The sequence below is a fragment of the Rhinoderma darwinii genome, chromosome 7, assembly GCF_050947455.1.
Source record: "Rhinoderma darwinii isolate aRhiDar2 chromosome 7, aRhiDar2.hap1, whole genome shotgun sequence".
Classification (NCBI taxonomy): Eukaryota; Metazoa; Chordata; class Amphibia; order Anura; family Rhinodermatidae; genus Rhinoderma; species Rhinoderma darwinii.
In genome coordinates, this window is record NC_134693.1 from 103865688 (window position 1) to 103884015 (window position 18328).

An 18328-nucleotide genomic window follows, 5' to 3' on the forward strand; every position below is an offset into this window, starting at 1 on the left:
GCCACAGGATGGGACTGTGTGAGACCTCGGACTGTTTTAAATGGCATGAGACGGAGGCAAACTTATACCACTGCTTATGGGCGTGCCCTCGCATTCGGGAGTTCTGGGAGAGGGTTGGAGACTTTGCAAAGACTAACATGACGGGTCAGTTCGCTTTGACTTCCCAATGGGCAATACTGTGGTATGTGGAAACAGGCACACAGGATCACACCCGACATGAACTTCGCATCCTCCATTTATTGGCAGCAGCAGGCAGGAAGGCGCACCCAGGCCCCACACCTTCAGGTTTTCCTGGAAAAATTATCCTTTATGATGAAGATGGATTGGGTGGAGGCTTCACACCAGAAGGAGAAAAGGGTTAAGACTTTCTTTCAGATCTGGGAGGGCTTCATTTCTCTACTACCTCAACGAGTAAAAGATAAAATACATACCTGCTTCCAACCCACTACATGGTATCAGAGGCGGAGGCTGGCTGGGGATACTCTGCTGTGGGACTTCCATTCATGCCTGGGATAGGGTGTAGAAGGGGGGAGTGTAGACAGCTGGGGACAGGGAATGGATGTTATAGACTTCTGAAAGGAGAACTGGGGGGATGAAACGTGGTATACAAGAGAGGTGACGGGCAATGAAGGTTTTATTTTCTGATAGTATTTTGGTTTCTATGTTTGGTTATGTGTCCGAACAGTATGGCCCACGGTTGTGTGCCCGAAAAGGGGGCTAGAGTGCACGATTATTCCCTTGCTGAGACGAGATAAGCACAACGGAGACGTGGTAATGACATGTATAAACTCTCGTTCTGTATATCGGCAAAGAGAATGTATTATTTGAATGTACTTATCTGCCTGACTTGCAAGTCAGTATATGCTTTTCAAATGCACTAAGTCGCCTGAGATGACTTTATGTTGTTATTTTGTTGTTTTATACGGAAAAATAATAAAAACAAATTTAAAAAAAAAATTACAATTACGTTGCAAAGAAGTGTCCTGCACTTCTTTGCCGAGGCAGTCAATTTACGCGTCGTCGTTTGACAGCTGTCAAACGACGACGCGTAAATGACAGGTCGTCGGCAAACCCATTCAAATGAATGGACAGATGTTTGCCGACGTATTGTAGCCGTATTTTCAGACGTAAAACGAGGCATAATACGCCTCGTTTACGTCTGAAAATAGGTCGTGTGAACCCAGCCTGACACTTGCTAATTCAGTGATGAACATTCACATAGAGCTAACCCCTGGGGTTTGCTTACTAGGGGTGAAACCAAATGGTCTTTCTTACCCTTCCTTTAAATTGCTTCAACTCCTTATGATGTCAGCTCGTATACATATTGCTCAAAATTGGAGAAAGCAGTCACTTTCAATTACAGCAGTAAAAAATCTCAGGAATAACATTTTGGTTTACGAAAAACGTAATGCCGTTAGACAAGATACTCTAGCACAATTTGAGAAGATTTGGTGCCCATGGCTGCGAACTATGGCAGTCCCAAACCTTTCTTATTATTTAGCAATGTGATGGGATCTATGTGTGGTGGAGGAGTGCTCGGGTCCCTATCCTTATTCTTTGCTCTGCCTATTATCAGGAATTTACAGTTTGGTCTACCCCAAGGCTGTTTGTATACCCGCCCATGTGACTCGCTGAGTTTTCAGGCATATGTTTTTTTTGTTTCCTGCATGCTTCTTACTCCACGGACAACATGTTCATAATGTTTAATTTTATCTTGTTCCTTTAAATAATATACCCTGCTGGATATTGTTTATTTGACTTTCTGCGTGAAGTCCTGACTTATTATTTGTAAACTGCCTATTGTATATCCGAATTGTGTTGTAATTCAATAAATTACTTTGAAACTAATATTACTACTACAACTATTATACCTAGTAGTCTAATGTGGAAAGGCAAGTTCAGTGTTATGACGAAGGCCATATGTTAGGTGTAACGTCTATGGCCACGGCCCGTCGTTCTGACTTACCCCTCGATGGCTGCGGCCATGGACATGTGAGTTCCCTGCATCGTCATCCCCCTGTGAGGAGCCGCCACTCACTTCCTAGTATCGAGACTGTCTCTGGAGGACGCGCGCGCCCTTAAAGGGCCAGTGCGCGCATAATTGCAGGAAGCCTGCATCATGCCCAGAATGCTACTGGACTATAAATGGGCTCTGCCCTCTTGTTCTTTGCTTGAGCGTTGTTCGTTACCCAAAGTTTGTCTTGCAAATGGTCTCCTAGTGTCTTCCAGTACCCAAGTGTATCCTGTATCCCGTGTTGTCCTTGTCAAGTGCCATGCTGAAGCTGTTGTGTTCTGCTACTCCACACCTGATGTCTACCTGCTGCCTGGTCCCAGCCGAGCCTGCCTGGCTACTGTCCGAGTTGCCACAGGTACCCTTTCTGGACTATAGACTCTGTACTATACCTGTTTGGCCAGCTGCCATCCCACTACGTGGTACGGCCCAGTGGGTCCACACCCCGCATCATGACAGTACGCTTAGGCCATGGACCCCGCTAGTCAATTCAATGGCATGTCACCCTCACAAGCCATGCAGGCGGACCTGCAGGATATCCGAGCAAAACAGGATCAACTTCTTGTGGCAGTGGACTCCATTGCACAGCAGCTAGGGATGCTAGCTGCTTCCCTTCCAGCTCCTATGCAAGCTCCTTCGTTCGACCCTCCTGCTACACCTCCTGACAGTTCCGGTTTGGATCCTCGGTTCTCGCTGCCATTAAATTCTCTGTTCCATGGAGGCGCAAGTACCTGCAGAGGGTTCCTGAAGCAATGCCATATCGATTTTACCCTGCACGCCCAAGCATTTCCGTCGGACGGAGCCAAGATCACCTTCATCGTGTCTCTACTTGCCGGCAAGGCCCTGGCTTGGGCGAACCCAATCTGGGAACGTCAGGGACCCGAGACCCAAGACTTCCAGGGGTTCATGCGGTTATTCTGTACTGTTTTCGAGGAGCCAGGACGAGTCTCGTCAGCAACCACTGCTATCTTTAACCTTCGCCAGGGGGACACCTCAGTGGGCGAATACACCATCCAGTTCCGGACCTTGGCAGGAGAGCTGTCCTGGAACAATGGTAGCATCCTTCTGGCATGGCCTATCGCCCGAGATCAAGGACGAACCTTCTGCTCGAGATCTACCACCTGTCTTGGACGACCTGATTCTACTTGCCAGTCGAGTGGACATAAGGTTTAAAGAAAGAACTGAAGAGGTTCGACAAGAGAGGCGGCTTCCTAGACTGGCACCCAACTTCCAGCAACCCCTCTTGCCGACCTTCTACTGCTTTGCCCGATATTCCGATGCAGGTGGATTAGCTAAAATTGTCCGTTCAAGAGAAACAGCACAGGCGCACCTCTGGACTCTGTTTATATTGCGGCCTCGCTGGCCATGTCGTGCGTCTGTGTCCTCAGAAGCCAAAAAACCCCAACGCCTAGGTTTGGTTGGAGAGAAAACCCTACTGCAATTAATCGAGAACTCTCCTCCAAACTGTTCATTCCCGTGACCATCATTGCTGGCGAGAAGCCCCACCCAGTCTCTGCCTACCTGGACTCTGGCTCTGCAGCCAATTTCATCTGCCAAGACCTTGTGGATCTTCTTCAGTTGCCCACGGTCCTGCTGGAAAGGCCGTTGATCGTTGCCTCGGTAGATGGACTGCCTTTGCCTGACCCAGTGTTGTCTGTGACCAAGCCATTGAGACTTCAAGTGGGAGCTCTTCACTCTGAGCTCATCTCCCTGTTTGTCCTGCCCAAGGCCGTCTACCCCGTGCTGCTGGGTTTGCCTTGGCTCCGTTTGTATGCCCCAGTCCTGGATTGGAACTCTGGAGAGGTTCTCCAGAGGGGTCCCAAGTGTCTCGACCACTGTCTGAGTCATATCCATCCATCACAGTCTTCTCCGAATCAGTCATTGGCAGGCTTGCCCTCTTGTTACTCTATGTTCTCTGATGTCTTCGATAAGAAGGAAGCAGAGACCTTGCCACCACATCGAGCATATGATTGTCCGATCGACTTGGTTCCTGATTAGTCTCCTCCTCGCGGTAGAGTGTACCCTCTCTCCTTGCCTGAAACCCAGTCCATGTCTGCCTACATTAAGGAGAATCTGGAGAGGGGCTTCATTCGTAAATCCTCATCCCCGGCCGGAGCTGGGTTTTTCTTTGTCAAGAAGAAAGATGGACCCCTCTGACCCTGCATTGACTAGCGAGGCCTCAACCAGATCACGGTGAAGAACAGGTACCCATTGCCTTTGATTTAGGAACTGTTTGATCGCATACGGGGGGCACATTTTTTTTCTAAACTGGACCTGCGGGGGGCCTACAATCTGATCCGGAATCGTCAAGGTGATGAGTGGAAGACTGCATTTAATACACGTGATGGGCACTATGAATACCTAGTTATGCCCTCCAGCCTATGTAATGGCCCCGCAGTGTTTCAGGAATTTGTCATTTTTCGTGATCTCCTCTATGTCTGTGTTGTGGTGTATCTCGATGACATTTTGATTTTTTTTCCCCAGCTCAAGTAACTCATTAGAGTCATGTCCGCCAGGTGTTGCTTCATCTAAGGGAGAATCATCTTTATGCCAAGCTGGAGAAGTGCGTTTTTGAAAAAAAGTCTCTTCCCTTTCTGGGCTATATCATCTCCGATCAAGTTCTCAAGATGGACCCTGAGAAGGTAAAGGCTGTCCTGGAGTGGCCATGCCCCCAAGGCTTAAGGGCCATACAACGCTTCCTGGGATTCGCCAACTTATACCGGCTGTTCATTCCCAACTTCTCGTCTTTGACAGCTCCTATCTCTACCCTCACTAAAAAGGGCATGAATGCCAAGGTGTGGACTCCGGAGGCAGAAACTGCATTTGAATCCTTAAAAAAAGCCTTCACGTCAGCCTCTATTCTTCACCACCCTTATGTGTCCCTACAGTTTTCATTAGAGGTGGACGCTTCCTGTGTTGGCGCTGGTGCACTGTTGTTCCAGAGAGGTTTGAAAGGCAAGACTGTGGTATGTGGCTACTATTCTAAGCTGTTTTCTCCCGCAGAGCGCAACTACTCGATTGGGGATCAGGAGTTACTGGCCATCAAGCTGGCTCTGCAGGAGTGGAGACACCTACTGGAAGGCGCAGCCCATCCTATCCTGGTCTTCACGGATCACAAGAACCTGACCTATCTACAGACGGCTCAGCGGTTTAATCCTCGTCAAGCCAGGTGGTCGTTGTTCTTTGCTCGGGTTCCGGTTCTAGTGGCCCACGCTGCCCAAAGACGTCATAGACTTTGTCTCCTCATGTACGGTATGTGCAGCAAATAAAGTTGCCCACTCCAGACCGGCTGGTCTGCTCCAGCTGCTGCCTGTGCCCGTTGCTCCCTGGCAGCATGTTGCAATGGACTTTGTCATGGATCTCCCTCTCTCTGCGGGTTACAGTGTGATCGGGGTGGTGGTGGATCGATTTTCTAAAATGGCTTATTTTGTTCCCTTGACTGGCCTTCCTTCTGCTGCGTGATTGGCCGACCTCTTCATTCAACACATCTTCTGTCTGCACGGCTTGCCTCTGCATATTGTCTTGGATAGAGGGGTCCAGTTCACCTCAAAATTTTGGAGAGTACTCTGCGGTCTCCTTGGTGTAAAGTTGGACTTCTCTTCGGCCTATCATCCCCAATCCATTGGGCAAGTCGAGAGTGTTAACCAGATTATGGAGAACTATCTGCTTCACTTTGTTTCGAAGTGGCATGATGACTGGGTGCAGCTGCTCCCATGGGCAGAGTCCACCACCTCCAGTCCGGTCTTCATCGTCTACGACCAACACCCTCGAATACCTCTTCCTGTCTCTACTATGTCCCAGGTACCTGCAGCTGACTCTACCTTCAGGGACTTTCTGCAGATATGGCAACAGACCCGATCTTCTATACTGCTGGCAGTGGACCGCATGAAGAGAAAGGCAGATACTAGAAGACGGGATCCTCCTCAGTTTCTTCCAGGTACTAAGGTCTGGTTGTCTTCAAAGAATATCCGGCTGAGGGTGCCGTCCTGCAAATTTGCTCCTAGGTTCCTCGGACCCTTCGAGATCCTGCTACAGATTAACCCGGTGTCTTACAAGCTGCGGCTGCCTCCTACCCTCAAAATCTCTAACTCTTTCCATGTCTCCTTGCTGAAGCCTGTGGTCCGAAACCGCTACTCCAGGACTCCTAGTTCCGCAGTGGCCCCTGGCGGATCGTCAGGGACTTTTGAATTAAGGGAGATTCCAGCCACCAAGAAGGTTGGAGGAAGGACGTTTTATTTGGTGGATTGGAGGGGATTTGGTCCAGAAGAGAGGTCTTGGGAGCCAGAGGAGAACATCGATGCCTCTGTCCTCGTGAGGAAGTTTCTCTCCCGCTCTGGTCCCAAGAAGAGGGGGCGTCAGAGGAGGGATACTGTAACGTCTATGGCCACTGCCCGTCGTTCTGACTTATCATCGACGGCCGCGGCAATGGTCATGTGAGTTCCCTGCAGCGTCATTCCCCTGTGAGGCGCCGGCACTCACTTCCTGGTATCGAGACTGTCTCGCGCGGTCTTAAAGGGCCAGTGCGTGCATAATTGCAGGAAGCCTGCATCAAGCCCAGAATGCTACTGGACTATAAAAAGGGCTCTTTATGTGAAACAAAAAAAAGGAAAAGGAATTTGAAAAACACAAAAGGCACTCTTGGGCTTATAAGAATTATAGAAAAATACTTTATTAAGTTCTAAATAAATTTTAGAATATAAATATATAGAAAGGGAAAGGGGAAGTGGACACAAAATATAAAAAAAAAATCTCCTGTCCAGGAAACACACATGTAAATGATTATGGCATTCCTCCCATACATTAACTCTACATCATGCAAGATGGATTACATATATATCTCCCTTGGTATAAGGTAAGTTGCATATAATTTGAGAAAACTTGTTTGTTTTATGTTTAACCCCTTCCCGCTCCTGGACGCACTATTAGGTCATGGTAGCTGTATCGTTCGTGCTCCATGACCTAATAGTACGTCACGGGAGTAACGGCCGTTTCGGCTGTCCTCCCGACACATACAGGAGCTCTGACAGCTGCTGTCTCGTACAGCAGCTGCCGCAGCTCCTACAGCGGGAACCGATCTCTGTGTCCCCGCTAATTAACCCCTTAAAAGCCGCGTTCAATAGGGATCGCAGCTTTTTAGGGGTTAAGCTGCAATCGCCGGCCTGCTACACGATAGCGTCCGGCTATGCCATCGACGGAAGCCTAGTGGGTCCTGACGAAGTCAGGACCCACTATGCTTGCTGTCAGTGAGTAGCTGACAGCTCTAATACACTGCACTACGCATGTAGTGCAGTGTATTAGAATAGCGATCAGGGTCTCCTGCCCTCAAGTTCCCTAGTGGGACAAAGTAATAAAGTAAAAAAAAAGTTAAAAAAAGATGTGTAAAAATAAGAAAATAAAAGTTTTAAAAGTAATTAAAGTAAAAATCCCACTTTTTCCCTTATCAGTCTTTTATTACTAATAAAAATAGATAAATAAACAAATAAACTAAACATAATTGGTATCGCCGCGTCCGTAACGGCCTGAACTACAAAATTATTTTGTCATGTATCCCGCACGGTGAACGCCGTAAATGAAAATAATAATAAACCGTACCAAAATCACAATTGTTTGGTCACTTCACCTCCCAAAAAATGGAATAAAAAGAGATCAAAAAGACGCATGTACCTAAAAATGGTGCTGATCGAAACTACAGTTCGTTACGCAAAAAATAAGTCCTCGCACGGCTTTATTGATGGAAAAATAAAAATGTTCAGGCTCTTAGAATAAGGTAAAAGTGAATGATTTTTTACGAAACGTATTTTATTGTGCAAACGCCATAAGACATAAAAAAACTATAAACCTCTGGTATCGCCGTAATCGTATCGCCCCGAAGAATAAAGTCAATGTGTCATTTATAGCGCACGGTGAACTCTGTAAAAAAAATAGAATAAAAAAACAATAGTAGAATTGCTGTTTTTTAGTCACCACGCCACCTAAAAATAGGATAAAAACTGATCAAACAGTCGCATGCACCCCATGAAAACTACAATGAATTCCTCAAGGGGTCTAGTTTCCAAAATGGGGTCACTTTTGGGGGGTTTCCACTGTTTTGGCACCACAAGACCTCTTCAAACCGGACATGGTGCCTAATAAAAAAGAGGGCTCAAAATCCACTAGGTGCTCCTTTGCTTCGGAGGCCGGTGCCTCAGTCCATTACCGCACTGGGGCCACATGTGGGATATTTCTCAAAACTGCAGAATCTGGCCAATACATATTGAGTTGCGTTTCTCTGGTAAAACCTTTTGTGTTATAGAAAAAAATGCTACAAAAGGATTTTCTGACAAAAATTAACATGTCAATTTCACCTCTACTTTGCTCTAAATTCCTGTGAAACACCTAAAGAGTTCATAAACTTTCTAAATGCTGTTTTGAATACTTTGAGGGGACTAGTTTCTAAAATGGGGTGTTTCATAGGGGTGTCTAATATATGGGCCCCTCAAAGCAACTTTAGAACTGAACTGGAACCTAAAAAAAAATAAAAATGAGGTAATACTTCGCTTCTCCTAATGAGCATTGCCTACTCCAAGATGACCCCAGTTTTGACCGTTTGTATAAACGGAGACCCCTATTAGACCGTTTCAGTGCCCGGTTTTCCCAAGCATACACCACCGAGACGTGTATTTCTATTGATGAGTTCTTGGTACATTTTAAAGGGAGGCTTCAATTCCGCCAGTACCTGCCGGGTAAGAGGGCAAGGTATGGTGTGAAGATGTATAAGCTGTGCGAGAGTGCATCAGGGTATACCTACAAATTTAGGATATATGAAGGGAAGGACACCAGTATTCAGCCCCCAGAATGCCCCCCTTACTGGGAGTTAATGCAAAAATTGTGTGTGATTTGGTCCTGCTGGACCAGGGTTACCACCTCTACCTGGATAATTTTTATACCAGCGTCCCACTCTTCAACTGCCATGCTTCTAGAAGTACTGCGGCATGCGGCACCGCTAGAAGAAATCTGAGAGGCCTACCAAAGATTCTGCTTGGGCAAACACTCAGAAGGGGTGAGAGCAGGGCACAATCTAGCAGCAACATATTGTGTGTCAAGTACAAGACAAGAGAGATGCCACACCAGTACCCATGTACCTGTACGAGGTACCAGTACAGAGGCCCCCAAACCAGACTACCGCCTGGACTACAATAGCGCCATGCGGTGTGGTATTAGAAGCTGGCCGTGCACATCATACAGATGTCATTGTACAATGCGTACGTGCTACGTCGATGTACAGGTCAGACGGGAACTTTCCTGGAATTTCAAGAGGTAGTTATCAAGAAACTAATTTTTAGGGACCAAGAAGGGGGGGCACCCAGTACTTCTGGAAGCGGGGCCACATGCAACGTACCAGGGCAACACTTTCCTGGAGAAGTTCCCCAAACTGGCAAGAAAGGAAAAAGTCAAGAGGTACAAAGTCTGCTATAAGAGGGGGATAAGGAAGGACACAATAGATCAATGTGACACGTGTCCCGAAAAACTAAGGCTCCGTATGAAAGAGTGCTTCAAAATGTATCATACATCCCTTGATTTTTAATCTACCCCAGTTTTACTTACCCTGATGCACTCTGCACAGTTTATCCCCCTCATCTTTCCCTTCTGAGCCCTGCTGCGTGCCCAGGCAGCTGATAACAGCCACATTGAGGGTATTGCCATACCCGTGGGAACACACATTGTTTATAGGGTGTATGTCTCCGGTCAAAATGCTCACTACACCTCTAGATGAATGCCTTAAGGGGTGTCGTTTTTAAAACGGGGTCACTTCTTGGGGGTTTCAACTGTACTGGTACCTCAGGGGCTTCTGCATACATGACTTCGCACCAGAAAATCCCCAGTAGGCCAAATGGTGGTCCTTTCCTTCTGAGCCCTCCCATGGGCCCAAACGTCAGTTTATCACCACAAGTTGGGCATTGCCGCACTCAGGACAAATTGGGCAACAAAATGGGGCATTTTATTTCTTGTGAAAAGAAGAAATTTTGAGCTAAAACTACATATTATTGGAAAATATATATATTTTTTAAATTCCCAGCCCAATTCAAATATGTTCTGTGAAGAAACTATGGGGTCTAAATGGTCACATTACCCATCAATTAATTCCTTGAGGGGTGTTGTTTCCAAAATGGGGTCACTTCTGGTCGGTTTCCATTGCTTTGATTCCTCTGGGGCTCTGCAAATGCGACATGGCACCCGAAAACCAATCCAGCAAAATCTGCACTCCAAAGAACACACAGCGCTCCTTCCCTTCTGAAGCCACCCATGGGCCCAAACAGCAGTTTATCGCCACAAATGGGGTATTGCTGCACTCAGGAGAAATTGTTCAACAAAATGGGGTATTTTGTTCTCTGTGAAAATAAGAAATTTTTATCAAAAATGACATCCTATTGGAAAAAATGTAATTTTTTTAAATTTCACAGCCCAATTCAAATACGTGCTGTGTAAAAACTGTGGGGTCAAAATGGTCACAACACCAATAAATGAATTCCTTGAGGGGTGTAGTTTCTGAAATGGGGTCACTATTGGGGGATTCCTACTGTTTTGGCACCTGAACACCTCTTCAAACCTGGCATGCTGCCTAAAATATATTCTAATAAAAAAAGAGGCCTCAAAATGCACTAGGTGCTTCTTTGCTTCTAAGGGCTTGTGTTTTATTCCACGAGCGCACTAGAGACACATGTCGGACATTTCTAAAAACTGCAGAATCTGGACAATACATATTTAGTAGTGTTTCTCTGGTAAAACCCTCTGTGTTGCACAAAAAAATTGAATACAATTGAAATTCAGCAAGAAAAGTTAAATTTGGAAATTTCACCTCTACTTTTCTTTAATTTCTGTGAAATGCCTGAAGGGTTAAATAAACTTTATAAATGTTTTGAATACTTTGAGGGGTCTAGTTTTCAAAATGGGGTGTTTTATGGGGGTTTCTAATACACAGGCCCCTCAAAGCCACTTCGGAACTGAACAGGTACCTTAAAAGAAAGGCTTTTGAAATTTTCTTAAAAATATGAGAAATTGCTGTTTATGTTCTAAGCCTTGTAACGTCCAAGAAAAATAAAAGAATGGTCAAAAAACGATGCCAATCTAAAGTATACATTTGGGAAATGTGAACTAGTAACTATTTTGGATGGTATAACCGTCTGTTTTACAAGCAGATGCATTTAAATTCTGAAAAATGCTATTTTTTATAAATTTTCTTTAAATTTTGCAATTTTTCACCAATAAACACTGAATATGTCGTCCAAATTTTACAACTAACATAAAGCCCAATGTATCATGAGAAAACAGTCTCAGAATCGCTTGGATAGGTTTAAACATTTTGACGTTATTACCACATAAAGTGAAATATGTCAGATTTGAAAAATGGGCTCTGAGCCTTAAGGCCAAAACAAGGCTGCGTCCTTAAGGGGTTAACAACTGCTGGGCTCCGTTGACACTTGCGGTTTCTACATATTTTTAGATTTTCATGTCAAGGTGGCACAAATACTTATTCAAGAGAATTGACAATAAGAATAAGGAACAGGTTTTCTATTATATGATGATTCTCATCAAAAGAGTATAAGCAGGGTTATAGAAAAGGTAGGGCTGCGGTGTGCTATTTGCTCTTCCTTTTAAATTGGATCTTGTTTTAGGGATCAGGGGTAAATGCTAGACTATTTCTAGACCGGAAATGGAAACGCCACCATGCAATATATTTACTGCATTTTTTTGGGGAATCTCTATTAGGTATGGTTAAAAAACAACTATTTTTCCTATTGTTCTTTCCCTGAGCGTTGTTCGTTACTCAAAGTTTGTCTTGCAAATGGTCTCCTAGTGTCTTCCAGTTCCCAAGTGTATCGTGTAGCCTGTATCCTGTATCCCGTGTTGTCCTGGTCCAGTGCTGTGCTGAAGCTGTTGTGTTCTGCTACTCCACGCCTGACGTCTACCTGCTGCCTGGTCCCAGCTGAGCCTGCCTTGCTACTGTCCGAGTTGCCACAGGTACCCTTTCTGGACTATAGACTCTGTACGCGGTACGGCTCAGTGGGTCCACACCCCGCATTGTGACATTAGGAAACATGGAGTATTTAAATCTAGGTTGGTTTTGTTTTCTTTGCCTGTGATTTTCCTTGTCTTTATGTGTTTGATCCAGCTACTGACTATACCCTGTACCTTTGACTATTTTCACTTTTTGGAACTGGACCTCGGCTTGTCTCTGAATTACCCTTTGCTTACTGATTTGGACTTTCTGCTCCCGGCTGGTTTTGACCTCTGCAATCCCTGATATACACAGCTTTGTGATTTGGACTTTCTGTTTACCCTCGGGCTGTCTTGTTATCTGCTCTAGTATTGCCTGCATTGCACCTCTGAACACCAAACTCTGTTAAAACAACCTGGGTTCTATGCTGCAAAGTCCAACCTGCCTTTTGGGGGGTGGGGGGGGGGACTTTGGCTCTGGCGGAAACCATAGAGTAGCCCTAGATTTTGTTGATCAGAGTTGTCACGGATTTGGGGTTGCGGATTTATTTGCACGCTCATTCTTTGACTGCTCCCACTACTATGTGTTGTTCATCAGGCGCATAGATGACAGTGGGCAGCTTTGGTAGGTTTACAAATTGGAACCCATTTTGTTTCAATAATGTAAAATGTGTGTGCCTCATGGTCAACTAAGTGAAACTGCATGGACTTCTCTCAAGGGACTAAGGAGTTGCAATAGCTAATGTCAGTGGTGGACCTCATTTTTTCTACTGGTTAGTTAGCTGGTGTGCAAAATTGTCATGTTTTTCCTTCTGGTCCCAGCACTATAACTGACCTTCCTCTGTGCTGGCACATTGTCATGATCTGTGGGTATGTGGACCCACTGGGCCTTACCGGCGTAGCGGGATAGCAGCTGGCCAAACAGTGTACCAAGTCAATGTATAAATATAGTCCAAGCACAAGGGTACCTGTAGTCATTCAGACAGTAATGGAGGCTTGGCACAGACGGGGCCTTGGCAGCAGATACCAGGCGTGGTGTAACAGCAGGCACAACGACTCCAACTTTCTAAGGCACAGGAACAAATGTAGCACAGGATACAGGATACAGGTAGCAGGACAGGGGAACACTGGGAACAGGATAACACTAAGGGACCATTAGGGCAGAGCCCTTTTTATAGTCCATGGTGATCATGGGCTAATTTCAGATGTTACACGTGTGTGCATTGGCCCTTTAAGGCTGAACGTGCACGCGCACCCTACAGGAACCAGTGCAGCGTTGCGGAAGTGAGTGCCGGCGTCTCTCAGGAGGGAGATGCTGCCCGGCACTCACTTGTCCATGGCCGCGGCCGTCGGGGGGCAGATAAGCACGACAGTCTGCAGCTGTGGACATTACACACATTACTTTCTTATGTGGAATAAAGACATGTTCACACATTAAGTACTGTTGCCCTGGAGCCGTATCTAGAACAGCTTCTATGGAAAACAGTGTTGAGCTACCATGGCTGAAGTTTTGACAGTTTTTATGCAATGTGTTTCCCCTACGAAAGTCAATGTATAGAAAAAAGCAACGGATGGAGCATACTGTGGTTTTAAATTATCGCAGCATCACCCAAAAATTGTTATGAAGGGGATTTGTAAAAATTCACATCAATGTCAGGTTTTTCTGCTGGACCAAAACCTGTACACGTGAATTTACTATAACTGGCACATCCCATACTCGTGTTTATGGCCCATGTTTCAAACAACGAGTGAGTTGTTACATCAAAGTGTGACTTTACTGAAGTCAAAAACTAATAATATTTTGAGCCCATGTTGTAGATTATTGTGTATTTATGGTGGTAATAATATTAACAATAAGAGTAATAATAGTAATGATCACCATCCCATAGGTACGAGTAAGGACATACATGTTACAAATGCACTAGTGGGCATTGGATTTGGATAGGTAAAAGGAAGGCGCATATAAACATAATATTTTCTTCATTAAGTAATTAATGTATTTGACATGTATTTTTAGTTACGGAAAATAATTTAATCCAATTCATAGTTAGACAAATCATCTGTTTAAGGTAAAATATAGTTGAAACCCCAAATAATAGAGCAAAATGTTATATAACTGCACTTCATTGATTTGGCTTAAAGAGGCTCGTCACCACTTTAAAAGTGGCCTATATTGTACATGATGTGATCGGCGCTGTGATGTAGATTACAGCAGTGTTTTTTTAGTTAGAAAAACGACAATTTTTGACGGAGTTATGACCTATATTAGCTTTATGCTAATGAATTTCTCAATGGACAACTGGGCGTGTTTTACTTTTTTACCAAGTGGGCGTTGTGGAGAGAAGTTTATGATGCTGACCAATCAATAAAGTGACTTTATTTGAATAAAACACTATTTTGAAGTTCACAAAATACAATTTTATGAATGTCACAATACTATGATGATGGACCTTATATGGTCGCCCGAGCATACACTTATAAATCTTTTTAAAGATTTTTTATCTGATTGTTTATATCCGTTTGTAGCTCATCCCATTGTGGGTTGTATAAAAGCAGTGAACTGTTTGTGATATATTGCTTGACAAAGGCTGCATTGAGCAGCTGAAACATTGCACCTTTTTCACTGATGGGTGAATAAACTTCTTATATTTTGACCTTTGGAATGCTGCATCTTTCTCTTCACATCTGTGATTTACAGCACAGCACAGCGAGATCTCGCTGTGAATGACAGTTTACAGCGTAATCTCGCGAGACTACGCCTGCTATGCTGTAAATCTACAGTACAGCGCCGATCACATCATCTACAATATAGGCCACTTATATTGTGGTGACAGAGCCTATTTAACACTAAACCTAACCCTATATATCCTTATATACCTAATATTCTAGACTATAGCCAGTTTATCCTCCATACATGCCTTACACATGGTCAAAATATCACTATGACCTATAAATCATCCTATGTTTCGTACACAATAGCTTCATGTTACCATTATATGATATTATAGGATATGTAATGTAATATAACACACCCTTCTGGTCTTTGTACTGAGAAAACTGTAGTGTTAAGACTGAGACCAAATTTCATAATTAATTTTCACACTAATATTAGGTGAGAATTCCGATGTGTAGAATCTTAATCCATGTGAACTGAACAAATTTATAAACCTGCAAAATTGTACAGGAATGTTTTAAATTTACCTATGCTTCTATGAAAAAAATGCTGTAATTTTTATATAAGCTTTTATAATTACCCTCCTATGACCTGAAAGTGCTAGTATTATTATCAGAGGTGTACATAGGGCCCCATAGCAAAGCTCAGAACATGTCTCACTCCACACAAAAAAAGTAAAAAAAAAAAAAAGTGCTTTAGCTAATATCTGGATCTAATATCTGGATATAATGTGTGTTTGGCTAACAGTATGTGGACACCCCTTCAAATAAGTTACGAGATCTTGCATTATGTCTAAAAGAGCCCTAACTATTGTATTAATACAGTAGTTAGCAATCCATAGACAGATCGCAAGATCTTTTCCGGAGATTTGGTTTATTTGCATATTAAAACTAGGTCATGTAAGGATCTTTTCTTTTAAAAATATGTATTTACGAAAAAACTTTTTTGAAAATAAAACAAGTATCCTATTATTGATTATAGGACTCTTTAAACAAGTCACTGTGATAAAATGTGACCTTTGCTGCAAGTCAGTTTTTGATTTGCTAGATTTGTCCCATTTTCTGATCTGCTAGATTTGCCCCGTCAACTGTAAGTGCTAACATTGTGAAGTGAAAGTGACTAGAAGTAACAATAGCTCAGCCACAGGGTGGTAGACCACACAAAGCCATAGAGTGCTGAAATGTTCAGCACGTAAAACTCACCTACCCTCTGTTGCGTCACTCAATACGGAGTTCCATACTGTCTCTGGAAGTGACATAAGCACAAGAACTGTGCGTCTAAGGGTATGTGCACATGACATCTTTTCAGACGTAATGGAGGCGTTTTACTCCTCGAATTACGCCTGAAAAGACGGCTCCAATACGTCGGCAAACATCTGCCCATTGCTTGCAATGGGTCTTACGATGTTCTGTGCAGACGAGCTGTCATTTTATGCGTCGCTGTCAAAAGACGGCGCGTAAAATTACGGCCGTGTCAAAGAAGTGCAGGACACTTCTTGTGATGTAATTGGAGCCGTTTTTCATTGACTCCAATGAAAACCAGCTCCAATTATGTCCGTAAAAGACGACGCGAAAAACGTGTGCACTTGTAAAAACATCTGAAATTCAGGAGCTGCTTTCTCCTGAAAACAGCTCCGGAATTTCAGACGTATTTGGCGTTGTCGTGTGAACATACCCTAAAGCTTCATGAAATAGGTTTCCAAGGTCAAGCAACTGCACACAAAAGTAAGATCACTATGTGCAATGTGAAGCGTCAGCTGGAGTTGTGTAAAGCCATTCCATCAGGATAAGCATTAAATATGCATTTAAACCGAAAAAACAGAACAAGGTGCTTCCTTTTGAATTCCCCGTAAATAGTGGACCCCAAACATCTTCAGTCCAGGAAACCCCAAACCAGCTAGAGACCCCAGAGCAGAACCCTTACTAGTTTTACATATAAATTACATGTCAACAGGGCACCACAGCCATGTCGTCCACAGCCATGTGTGACAGCACACCTGCAGGCACTGTTGGCCACCATGGCCAGGTGATGTGTCATTAGTGTGAATGACACATGATCATGGAAAGGAGAAGCTAGGCGGTTATGATAGTGGGGTACAATTAGCAATACTAGTAGTATATAATTATAGTGTAATGTGCACTGTACTTTCCAAGACTGCATACAGAACAGCAACCAAACTTTTTGCATGGATATCCTGCCATTGTGGCCTTATGGATATGGATAAGTAACATTTTTTTATTCACTGCCCACTTTTTGGCAATGCCTGTACCCATCATAACACAGAGGCATTACATTAAGATGGGCCTTCCAGTGAATATATGAATATTATTGAGTCACATGCTCTGTAATGACAGTCCTAGTATTGGGCTCTAGAAGGGCCAGCTGGGGGCAGTGTGAACCCTCGTTGTCACCAAGGGATTTGGCTTGGGGCTACTCCTGGGGGTAACCGCTGTACAGGGATGTGGACTTTGCTGTGGGGGAACCCCAGGTCGCTACCCCTGGAGTAGTCTCCCTTGGTGACGGCTTACGTTAGTAGAAGCAGAGTGGTAAACATAGCAATAGGTCTGGGCAAGCATCAGAGGTTCAACACGATAAACGTAGCAATCCAGGATCTTGTTAAACTCGTACTCAGTGTTCAGAGTATAGGAAAAAGCAGAAGAAGGAGACTTTTTAGAAAAAATATTCTATATGTGGTTTGAGAAGAGATACATGAAATGGAGTTGGGAATTTTTAATGACTGTGGAAGATGAAATTTATAAGAGACAGGATTGATTTGACTCAATATAACATAAAGACCCAAGAAGCAAGGAGTCAACTTAAAACATGGAGTTTCTAAACTAATGTGTTTAGATGATAGCCAGACTTTATCTCCAGGATGAAATTGAGGAGGAACTCTGCGTCTTTTGTCTACGTTTTTTTCTTGAAGCGAATTACAGCTTGAAAATAGCCTCCTTCGGACATGTATGACTGGATTTATACTCTGTATATGCTGTAATTGTGCTTACTGTCATACCTATTTCAGTTGAAAATTAATAATAAAAAAGATTGAACCGAAAATAGCCTTCACCTCTTGCCAAATTCGTATGAAGTGAGCATGAGACAAATTAGCTGCTGGGACCACAGACAATGTTGGGACTGGCAGAGGAACTTTCGGATGTTGCTCATAGACCAGGAAGAAATTAGAAGTTTGCGTAGATTCTCCATAAAGATTATTATAAGCAAATTCTGCCCACGGAATTAGAGTGGTCCATTCATCTTTCAGAGGAGAGGGGAAGTTTCTGAGAAAGTTTTCCAATACCTGCTTGATCCGCTTCGCTTGTCCTTTGGATTGAGGATGATAGATATGTTTAGGTAATCCGTGCAAGCAAAAAATGTGAGGTTAAGGATCTTGATCAACTGGATCAAAAGAAGGAGATAGGACATCAGCCATCAGGTTTTTGTCAGCAGGATGATAGTAGTGGAAGTAGTTGAATCGTGAGAAGAACAAGGCCCAACGAGCTTGACGAGGATTTAGATGGTGGGCCATCTATAAATACAACAAGTTCTTGATGTCAGTATAAATTGTGATGGGATTATGTGCTTCTCCCAGTAAGTGTCTCCATTCCTCCAGAGCCAACTTAATAGTCAACAGTTTATGGTCTCCGATTCAATATTTTTTTTCAGCAGAA